Source organism: Pan troglodytes, chromosome 2 (genome assembly GCF_028858775.2).
Source record: "Pan troglodytes isolate AG18354 chromosome 2, NHGRI_mPanTro3-v2.0_pri, whole genome shotgun sequence".
Lineage (NCBI taxonomy): Eukaryota > Metazoa > Chordata > Mammalia > Primates > Hominidae > Pan > Pan troglodytes.
Genome location: NC_086015.1, coordinates 190,617,305 through 190,629,254, shown reverse-complemented (window position 1 = coordinate 190,629,254; position 11,950 = coordinate 190,617,305). Strand labels below are relative to the sequence as shown.

The 11,950-nt window shown below is 39.6% G+C and overlaps 1 long non-coding RNA gene across 1 annotated transcript; it reads right to left on the bottom strand.

Annotated features, from left to right (window-relative positions):
• Positions 1-7,463: 7,463 nt before the first annotated feature.
• On the bottom strand, positions 7,464-10,367 carry LOC112208597 (uncharacterized). Its single transcript, XR_002943068.1, has 4 exons — positions 10,292-10,367; positions 9,656-9,805; positions 8,523-8,563; positions 7,464-8,162 (listed from the first exon to the last, which is right to left on the bottom strand). It is a non-coding gene; the product is annotated as an uncharacterized LOC112208597 (long non-coding RNA).
• Positions 10,368-11,950: the final 1,583 nt, after the last annotated feature.

Genomic DNA, 11,950 nt, shown 5'->3' with positions numbered 1-11,950 from the left:
GACAGCCATGAAACAAAGCCAGGTTTTCTATTTAATATATAATTCTCCAGCAATATTTTTCCAAGTATGATCATTGAATGACTTCATCAAAATCACCTGAGAATACTCACTAAAATGCATGTTTCAGGGTCACCCCTCAAAATCGTTTGAAGTGAGATGAGACTGAGAATCCATATTTTTAACAAACTCCATAGGTGATTCTCATGCACATTAGAATTGACGAATCACTATTCTATGGTAGTTAGTATATTTTATATTGTGGAGGATAACACATGACACCAAGAATAATGCCACCTTTAACTGAGCACATACTATGTCCAAATGCTGTGTACACAGATCATCTCATCTTATCCTTACATAAATAATTTGAAGTAGGTATTTTTATCTTTGCTTTACAGATGAGAAAACTGAGGGTCAGAGAAGTTAAATACTTACATAGAACCATGGAGCTACTCTGCACAGTCACCTCTGACTGTCCCAGGCTCAGGTGGGGATGGACCCTTTTTTTCTTGACTCTCTAACAGCACTAACCTCACATCTTACGACATTTAATCTTTGTAACAAGTCGAGGGAGAGGGGATGCCACGACAGCTCTAAGAACTTCTTATGGGAAAAAATAAGCCAGCCACTGAGCCAGTGCCACTGTGTCAGAGGGCTCCTGCAGCCAGCCCACCGTGAGCTGGATTCTCGAGCATTTACTGGTGTGCCCTGAGTTGCTATATCCATTCATAAAAAAATCTGTTGCACAGAATTGAAAAGGGACCTCTGGCTTTGCTTGCCTGGGAGAGAGATGGACCCTTTCAGAAAATATAAATGACTTGGAAGCCTCTGCCTCCCTGTACCTTCAGCAGGGACACCAAGTAAGCCCAGTTTCCTTGCGGCCTGGCTTATTCTACCTAGTCCAAGCTACAGCCACGTGCTGTGTTCTCTCTTGCTTTTTTGCCTGAAGTCCAGGAAATGTCTGGCTCCAGGCCAGATTGGCCAGCTTTGTTCGTCTTCAGCTCAGCTTATTAAATGAGTTTAAGGTCCCTCTGGGGCCTAATTCTCTTTCTCTCTCCATGGGTATTTCTAAATGTATTAGTCCCAGATTTGGTGCTTAGGAAGGCAGTCAATAGGCCTAAATTACATTCTCTGAGTCAGGTTTGACCAGATAGCCCCTTATCATGGATTAACAGGCCCCAGCCTCAGTGGCTAAGTGGCAGTTTTCTTCCCATGCTGCTGCAATTTACTGTGTGTTCAGCAACATCCAAGAAACCTGTGCTGAAGACAAGAGCCAGGCATTCCTGCGTCATGGGCCAAAATATCCTCATTATGCAGCCAAAGCTTCTTTCTTTATTCCTAACCATGTCTGTATGTTTGCATCTGCCACATCCCCACGTCTCATTCTGACTAACAGACTTGAGATGCTGTTGTTGTTGTTTTGTTTTGTTTTGTTTTTTAATCTTCCCCATCCCCAGCTATTCAGTCAGTGCCTGAAACATAGCAAGGGCTCAGTGCTACTCGATGGGTTAAACAATGCCTGAACCTACTAACAACTCTAGTGAACACAATGCACACACACACAGACACACACACATATCATCATCATCATCAAAGGACAAAACAAGAAAAAAATTGATGCTAAGGGAATTTGGACCTCATGCTGTCATTTCTCAATTGGCTGATTTTGGTTGATTAAAATCATGAGGAGTCCAAAAGTGGAAGAATTCGTCATATTTGACGTGGGCATATTTTAACCAATTTTAAAGATTGCTTCCGCATCAGCAACATGACCAATTTACATGTACTTAGGTAATGAAGAAGAAAAGATGCAGACACTGAACGTGAGAGGCAGAATAACCAGTAGGGAGGTGAGAGGAGTGGCCATCCCGAAAGAAAGAGGAGAAAAAAATAAGAGGAAAGGAGGAAAGGAAAATCATGTAAGACAATGAAAAACAGAGAGTAATGAAAGAGAAGACAGCAGAGTAGACAAATGTCTCATCATTCAGATTAAGAATGATAGAGCAGCAAAGGAATTTTAGATCCTAATGTGTGGAAGAAGAAACTAAGGTAAAGAGGAAACACATTATCCAATGTCACTCGCAGTGTCAGGGCTGGACGGCAGGTCTCCTGGTGACACAGTGTAGTGCTCTTTTCCCTAAATCAGGCTAGTGCCATGGTACATCATAGCTTTTTTTTCAGTGTGACCAGTTCTTCATGTATGGTAAGTGCATGCACAATAATTGTTTGTGGAATGGAGAATACGATGGAACATGCTGGCATAGTAAGAAACCATTTGTATTATTATTGGACCACTGGCTTTTATTTTTTAAGGCAAAGATATTTTAAAAGGCATATGTTTCATTACCCCTCCACAGTGCCTTTCTGCTGTGCTTTACCAGGCACCCCTCTCCCATCCATGCCGCCGACTTCCTAATCTCCTAAAGCTCCTTATTTATTTATCCTTTTATATATTGTGATGGTCACTTTTTACCTGTGGTGCCCACCCCTCTTTTTATGCATCTTGTTTTCCTTACTTGATTGTAAACCCTTTGAGATGAGAGATCCCTTCCAGTTGTCTATGATACGGGGTCAACTGCATTGAATTAGGAGAGGTGGTAGAGAGCCAGCTTTGACTCTGTTAAAACTGAAGGTCAGTTTTCTCATCCATAAAATGCCGATAAGTAGTTTCTAGATTCTCCATCTCAGAGGATGCTGATGAAATTCACTTGCAACATTGTGAACCGCTACAACAGTTCATTTGAATGTTCTAAATGAGAAGAGTGTGGTTGCTGTTGACGTCTGCTTCCCTTGTAGCACTTAGCATAAGTTAACCACCCTGCAGGCACATTTTTGTTGAATGAACAACATAGCAATCACATTAGCATCTTCCATTTTAAACTGGCCCCTTCTCCTTCCAAAATTAACAGAACTTTCTGTTTTCCAAAGCTTTGGTGATGAATTCCAAAACTTCATTTGTATTTCTTTTTTTAGTTGAGAAAACTTCTTATAAATCCTTTTGGGTCACTCCATTCTCTTCCCATAATTCTTGGACAAAAATACTGGATCAAGCCCCTCAAAGATCCTTAGTCTATGCAAGGCAAAGGCATATATATGCCAGGCACTTTATATGCACCATCAATTTGGTGCCTCACCATGATTATATGAGAGAAGCACTATTATTAGCTCCATTACACATGAGAAAATTGAAGTACAGAACTAATTTACCCAAGTTGCTTTTCTCTGTTCATGTGAAAATTTATAAAACATATGGAATAGAAACACCATCTTCTATCCCCACTTCCCTGACAACTGTGACATATTATCTGAGATCATTGATTTGGCTAATAAAAAAGGATCAGAATCATGAAATCATGTATTTTTATTTCCCTCTCAAGTCTGATTTTTTTTACCACTGATTTTTTTTGTGGTATCTTGTCATCTGATATCTTCCCAGCTTGACTTGGTAGAATTGACAGCATCCTCACCCTTAGCCTTCATGGAAAAATCCAGTCAAGTCTCCATGCAGAGACTTTTGAAATACTGCACTCTCAGTCAAAGGGGGCTAGAAAGACTCTGTTTTATTAAGTCAAGCTGTTTCATATTGCTGCTGTAACAAATTACCACAAACGTAGCGTCTTGAAACAATACATTAATTCTTTTACATTTCTAGAGGCCAGAAGTCTAAAATCAAGGGATTGGCAGAATTGTGTTCTCTTGGGAGACTCTAGAAGACACTTTGTTTCCTTGCCTCTTCCAACTTCTAGAGGTGCCTTTCTTGTGTACTTTGTCTCATGGCCCCTTCTATTTTCAAAGCGTATCATTCCAATGTCTGCTTCCATCTTCACATCACGTTGTCCTCTTTGTGGTCAAATCTCCCTCTGCCTCCCTGTTTATAAGGACAGTTGTGACTGCATTTAGGATAATCCAGGATCCCTATCTCAAGGTCTTTAATGTAAACATATTTGCAAATTCTCTTTTTTCTATATAAAGTAACATTCACAAATGCCAGGGATTAGGATCTGAATATCTTTGGCACCCATTATTCAGTATACCACACCACCCAGGGACATTATAAAGAAGCATATAATGTCTTCATTGAGATTCTGTGTTGATTAAAAAAAAAAAAAAAGAAAGCCTTTCATGCATCCATTCTATGAAGGAGCTTAGAGTTAAAAAAAAAAAAAGTACACCACCTAATCACTGTGGGAATTCCTATACCTTAACATTTACATTTAAAAATGTTCCTGGGGTCATGATATTTCTGGGGGCACCTACCAAAAGCAACTGCAATGCTTTTCTGAAGGGACACTTCCACAACCCAGACCACATCTAATTTCTACCCATCTCTATATTGTCACTGAAAATGTGCTCACACTCAAAAATTATAGAATATACACCAAAAAAATGACAGTAAACAGATACAAAAAATGAGAGTTTGCATGCTAAGAGCTTGAGATAAAGCCATCTAAGGGAGACTACAAAATAAATGTTTAAAATAATTAAAGATGTGAAATTAAAAATAAAACAGGAAGAAAAAAATAATACTCCATGAAAACAGAATAGGCAGATTTGAAAAAGAGCCAAATAGTACATACAGAAAAAATAAAATTATTGAAACTGAAAATTTGCCAGACAGTTTAGAGAGGAGACTAAACACAGTTATAGAGAGAATTAGTGCACAGAAGACAGATTTTGGATATTAGAATACAGACAACATTATTTTAGTAGGAGTTTAAAGAAATGGCTAAGAATTTTTTATAGTTGAAGAAAGATATGAAACTTTAGATTGGAGATTTACAATACATTCAGAGCAGCAAAAAGAAAAATGAATTTATACCTATGAGGTGGGAGAATAGAGCCTGGAGGGAAGGAACCTAAGGACTTCCTAGAACTAAATCAAACAGAAACACTTCAGCTATGATAGGAAATATCCTCTTCATTTACATAGAGTGTACACCAAGTTAATAGCTTTGTAACTTCACTTCAGCCTCTTCATTTACGTAGGACATATACCAAGTAACCAATGAAAGCCTCTAGAGGGTATTTAAACCTCAGAAAAGTCTGTAACCAGACCTTTGAGCTGCTTGCTCAGGCCTGCTCCCACCCTGTGGAGTCCGCTTTCATTTTCAATAAATCTCCGCTTTTGTTGCTTCATTCTTTTTTGCTTTGTGCATTTTGTCCAATTCTTTGTTTAAAAGGCCAAGAACCCAGACACCCTCCACCGGTAACACCTAGATTCTTTGAAATGAAAATACAGAACAAAACAAGGAAAAGATCTTAAAATTTACCAGAGAGAAAAGAGGAATTATACACAACAAAACAAACTGGACAAACAGCAGACTTCTTAGTAGCAAAACTAGAAACCTGAAGACAATAGAATATTATCTTCAATGTGTTAGAGCAATTATATACAAGAAAAAAGATAAGAAAATGTATAAATAACATGTGTCTAAATCCAAATAAGCACAAAGTATTAAAAAAAACGATGACTAATTGGGATGCTTAAAAGAGGTAGAATTAAACAGTCGACAATTCCAAATACATGGAATTTAGGATGAGAGTTATTGGATTATTGGTGGTTTTACATACTGGTATGAGAAAGATTTTGATTAAATGAAGATCATTTTTAATGTTAAGTAGGCATATTAACAATTTAAGGGTAACACCTAAAAGAAAAGAGATACAAAGTATAATTCCAACCAGTAGAGGAAAAAAAAGAATAACATTCAATGAATTAAATGGAAAATGGATGTTTCATATGTAATAAAAATATTAACAACAATAATCACATAAGAACATTACACACCAATCTCAGGATGGCGGTTACTTATTAGGATGGCCACTTCAGGGTTTGGAATACTGCTGGAGTTTAATGGTATATTAAGAGGGGGATGGGGGAGTAAATATGACCGAAAGTTAACATTTTATACTAACGAGGTACAAGTTTTATTATGGGAGTCAAATAGTTTGATATATTATTCACTCTATTTTAAAACCACATGATAACTAAATGAAAAGAAGCAAATAGCACCAGATTAGGAATTAAAATGTCTGGATCAGGTTCAGGCTCTGACCTTAACCTGCTGTCTGACCTTGGACATCACTAACCTGTTTTGTATCTCACTGTCCTCTATTGTAGAATTAATGTCCTAGGGTAGATAATCTTTTAGTCACAAGTCTGCAGTTTGATGACTCTCCAGTCATCTCTCCATTTTGATTTGCTCCCTGAACCACAGAGCTGAAAGGAAATACAAAACCCCTTATTTTATAGAGGTTTAGATTAGATGATCCCTGTATTTCCTCTGAGCTGAAAACTGAAGCGCAGTTTTCCTTTCAGCAGAAAACTGAAGTCCAGAAAGGAGGCATGTTTTTGGCAACGTCACACGGAGTTCAAGTGAACAAAGAACTGTTATCCTAAGCTACAGTTCAGGCTGTTTCTTCACGCTCTGAGGCTTTATCTGTCTCTCAGTGGTGGTCTGAGGACAAAGGAGACAATGTCCACAGTAGGGAAGGCACCAGAATAGATAAGGACAACCTATTAGCACTGGGTTAAATCAGACCCAATATTATCCTTTATTAAGTCAAGCTGAGAAGTTGAATGCAGGGGGCGTTTTATATGTCAGCACTGTACCAATTATGAATGGACTGATTAATAAATAAACAAACAAATACTAGGAAATCAGGCCTGTTTTAGTGCTTCAAATTCACAGTAACACCCTGTTAACATGAACTTCAAGCATTAACACTAATAACCACGCTAATCACAGCATTGAAAACTCCAAATTAATTCAAATGCTGCTCAGTAGACCATCACTGCGTCATCACTGCCTGAGACTTTTCTATCTGTTCAGATCTCTATGCAGTAATTAAATCCATTAACATGTAAAACTGGCTATTATTCTCAAGGGGAAAAATGAAAAAGGGAGCTGAATAACAAAAATCCTGGTGATGGAACTGCAACTTCTCACAACTTCAATTACATCCAAATTCTCGGCCTTTTCTTTCTAAAATAGCAGTTCTCCTGCTCCCGGCTTTGCATCCAGACCCAAAGCATTTCACACACACAGAAATATGACATAACTTAATGAAGGGGATCAGCATAGGTCTTAGAAACAGGAAACTTATACTGAGGTCATGACTCTGCCTCATGTATATATGTAAGACCTCAGTTTTATACAGCACATTCTTTCTCTGGCCTTCATCGTCCCCATTTGTGAAATGGGAATGTCAAGTGCTCTCCCAGGCTGATTGTAGGAATCAAATGAGATGATCGAAGTGAAGGTGCTTTGCAAATACTAAAGGACTTTACAAAATGAGCTGTTATTTTTCATGATGTTCAGAAGCTCATAGGAGATTACATTTATTCTGGGTGAGGTGTGGGAACAGTGTAGAATGAGAAAATAAGATGTAAGTATTGTGCACACTAAGACCTACTGAAGAATACCTTTTAAAAGAAGATATACTCATGACTCTCCTATAAATACAAAATAAATACATGCCAAAGGCTTTATTTAACTCATTAATTAATGAGGGAATTGGTAGATATTACAATGAATTCAAAAGCAAATTGGGAGTGTCACACATTTTTAGTCAAATATGGAATGCTGAAATGAATTTACAAAAGGATACAAAAGTGGTCACTATCTGCTGGAAAAAAAATCAGTTTCATTCCATTAGATCCAATTTGCATTTCCATGGATAATAATTATTTATATTCCTATCAGTTTTCTATAACTTCATTTCTATCTTATGGGGTTGTAAAATAACCTAGTCAAAGATACGGAGAGAGCTGGGCACAGTGATGTCCTCCTGTAGCCCCAGCTACTCAGGAGGCTAAAGCAGGAAAACTGCTTGAGCCCAGGAGTTCAAGACCAGCCCAGGCAAAAGAGCAAGACTGCCATCTTAAAAGACAAAACACAAGTCAAAGAGAGGCAGAGATAACCTAGGTAGCTGAATGAATCAGGACAGCCGTCAAGTGTCAACATTTTTCACAAATATCCCTTACAGACCCTTTATTGTAAAAATCCCAGATCTAGTCAAAACAGCTTTCTGAATTCTGGCTTCATTACTTGGCTGGGCTCCAGGATATTTACTCAACTATCCTGGTTTTCCAACTAATTTGCTGTGTGGGATAACTTTAGGCAAGTCCTCTTCTCCCAGCCAGGTCTCAGATTCCCTGTCTGAAAGATGAATGCATCAGATCAGTTGATCATTGGCCTTACATGACAAAACAATGAGAGAGTAGACTGAAAATGCTTTATACAATTGAGTTAGTTAATCTCTCCATGAGGAAATATTTATGTTAGTATTATTTGACCAACTTGAACAGAGAAAGAAACATCATATGGCTCTCCAGTTGTTTTATCTCTTAAATACATTTGTTTAGAAAGACAAACAAAATAAGAATTGTCAGGGAGAGACCATGGAGAGTACTTCTGCATGCTAACGCATAATGTTAATCAATTTTATGTGTCACCTTAGAGGGTGTTGTTGGATGAGACTAACACTTAAATTGATCAACTTTGAGTAAAGCAGATCACCCTTCAGAATGCTGGTGGGCCTCATCCAATCAGTAGATGGCCTGAATGGAAGAAAAACATCAGCCTCACAAGCTAGATAGAATTCTCCAGCAGACTGCCCTCCCAGTGAAAGTCTGGGAACCCTGATTTGTGGGAGGGAGAAAGGTCTGGTTAGTGGCCCCAGTGGCCACAAAGGGCATTCCATGGAGCCTATCAAGGGACCTCAGCTCTAGTTCAGAACCACCACTTCCTACCTGGGCAGGAGTCACATCAACAGACATTCTTGGCTTTCCTGACAAGTGAGCTATGAGGAAGTGTCAGAGAACTTGAGCACTGAATGGAAAGGATGGAGAAAGGATCATGCCCAATCATAAAGCTCCTGAAAGAAGAAACGACCTCCTAAGATAAGACTTAGTGCCCACTCTTGCTGAGACTCAGAATAAAGATACTGTAGTATCATAGAAAATTCTGTAATACCACTTACTGAGTCCTGCTGATGTGCCAGGAGCTGTGCTAGGTACACTTTACATAAATTGACACACATGATCATCTCTGTGTGATCTGTGTGCTGTGTTTCAACTGTGCTGAAAGCTAGAAGCATCATTCTCATTCAACAGATGAGGAAACTAAGCTCAGTGTAAGAAAATAATTTCCCCTAAATCACCAAGCTCTGGGAAAAGATGTCCCAAGGAAAGAGTATGCCTGAAGACCAAGGGCCATCAAGGCAGAGACTAAGGACACCAGTGAACACCCACCACATGAGCTCGGGCAAAGAGGGAGGGTGGCAAGAGATTAGGAGATGTTCAGGCAGGCAGGCTTGGATGGGGGCCAGCATGTCTACCTGTCCCTCCAAAAAACTCGCTGCCATTCATTATAAATCAGTGGTCACCCGCAACATGTCACCTCCTCCTAATTAAACCTTATCGTCAGCCAAGGAAGAAGTTATGGTTGGTTAGATAAAGCACTTGTGGGCGCAGCCAGCTAAGAGCAGAGCAGTTTACCAGTTACTGATGGGCTTTAATTTGCTAACAATTACATCACTTTTCAGAGAGACTAGGGAGCCACTGATGCAACCTCACATTTCTTGAGGGAGCTCATTGGAGATGCTAAGTGAGGCATGTGATAGGAAATGGATTACAAGAAAGAAGAGTTACCTGAAATATTGACTATCTTGAAAAACAGTGCAGGTCTGAGTATGAGGTGAGTGAGTTAGAAACTTCCAGCTCTGCCACCTTGAAGCCGTGCATTCTTGAGCAAGCAGCTTACTTTTCTGAGCTTCTGAAAACGGAGATGTTACCATAGGCCTGTAGTGACCACCAAATGAATGTGCAAATGTGAATGGGTTTTTATATATTAAAGTACAGGTCAGCAAACTTTTCCTGCAAAGGTCCAGATGTAAGTAATGTAGGCTTTGTGGGTTAAACAGTCCCTACTGCAACTACTCAACACTGCTGTTGTAGTGTCAAAGCAGCCATAAACAATATATGACACATGGTGCAGGACAGTTCTCCAGGTGGCCTTGGACCAACCCAGCTCTCTCCTCTTCTCACTGTTGTTCCCTGGAATAACTGTAAAATATGCTGAGAATGCAACATCCTGAGACAAGGAGAGACTGGCTGGAACAGGCTGGCTCTGTTCCAGTTTCCACCTAGAAACGGGATGTTCTTCAACACATTTGCCTAGTGACTCCTTTCATACCCTGGGGAGGGTGTAACACCCAGGGTTGTCTGCTTTTCAGGGTCCCTCAATAGCAATGCAAGTGGGGCACATGCAGATGAGACCTCATTTACCTGGCAGTTTTTCTGAGTTTGGGGGGAGAAGCTCACAATCAATCCTACACTTCTGTTATCTCTTGCTGTTTATCTGTAATAATAAATTTGTTTCATGTAATTTGTTATGTTTAAGGATCTTCTGCCTTACCAGACTCAGACAAGTTGATAAGCAGTGCACAGTGAACCTGCTTCACAAATGAGTGTGGCTACGTTCCAATAAAACTTTATTTGTAGATGCCAAAATTTAAATTTTAGGTAATTTTTACACTTCATGAAACATTTTTCTTCTTTTGATCTTTTTTTTTGACTATTTAAAATACAAAAACATTCTTAGCTTTAGACCATACAAAAAGAAAGTGGGCCAGATTTGGCCACTGGGCCAATTTCTGCCCCAAAGTTGTATGTAAATGTGGAAAACACAATAGAGAAGGGAGTTGTGCAAAGAGATAAATAAGACTACATCTTTCTTATTGAAAAAGCCACTAGTTGCTAAGCATTGTGGTGCTAACATGAAGGAATGAGAAGTCTGGGAAAAGACAGGCCAGTGTAGTCTGCAGCTACTGAGGAAGGGATTCCCAGAAGGTGGGGAATTTAGTTTGAACTGGAAGGTGGAGTGAGATTTCAGTAGGTGAGGCCAAGGTAGAAGGATGGGGATTTAAGAAGGGAAGGGAGAGTGATGGCACAGAGGAGATAATAGAAGACCTAACGAAAGACAGCCAGACAGAGGAATGTGGTAATCACAGGTGGTGCTGGGACTCCAGCTTGAGGCTCCTGGCTGCCATGCAAGTGTTCATTCCATGTTCCAGCTGCCTGATAAATTGTGTGGACACATCAGAAAACTTAGAAGTGCCCTGCTCTAGGAGAACTTATCATCATATTGGGAGATAGAAAGATATTCTGGAGAAAGGTATTTTAAAATACCCTAATAATTGATATGAGAGAAACAGTAATGAAATAGTAGTGCTCTTACTGAGCACCTCCTTAATTGAATATTCAGTATTCTGCAGGTATTATCTCACTTGGGACTCAAAATAACCTCTTGAAGAAGGTCTGAGTATTCTCATTATTCCCATTTTATAAATGAGAAAATTGAGAACAGAGGGGAGAATTTTCCATGAGGCTCAGTGACCAGACTTAACAATGATAAACATTCGCATGTTGTTTCCCAAAGACTCTCAGAGGGGATTGAGAGATCAAGTAATGATCTAATGGTCAGCTGGCCTCCAAGGTAGATGGAAGCCTGTCAGAGGTGGAGCAGCTGGAGTGTTCAGAAGGAGTGGCACAGTGGTGGTCCACATAAGTGACTCAACACCAGCCTGATTGTTTACAGTGGTTGCAGACTTCTTTCATCCATTGGCAAGCCTGGAGTGGCTCATGAGAATGAATACAGATGCCTTGCTGGGAATGGATATTCCAGAAGGAGTCCTAGTAGCAGCAGTATGGGGGTTAGAAATAATTAAATAACATTTTCAGCTCTCCTGAGAGCCATTGGCCTAGAACAAAGAGGCAAGTGAGAAGAGGAAGCTGGGAGTTATTTGTGTGTTGTTAATGGGACTTTCATCAACAGACCCCCACCCTTTCACCAGCAGCAGCCGGTCCCTGCAATCTGCAGAGACTGTATTCTCACAAAGCACCCATTCAAGTAACATGAATGCTGGCACAATGCAGCAATCAGAC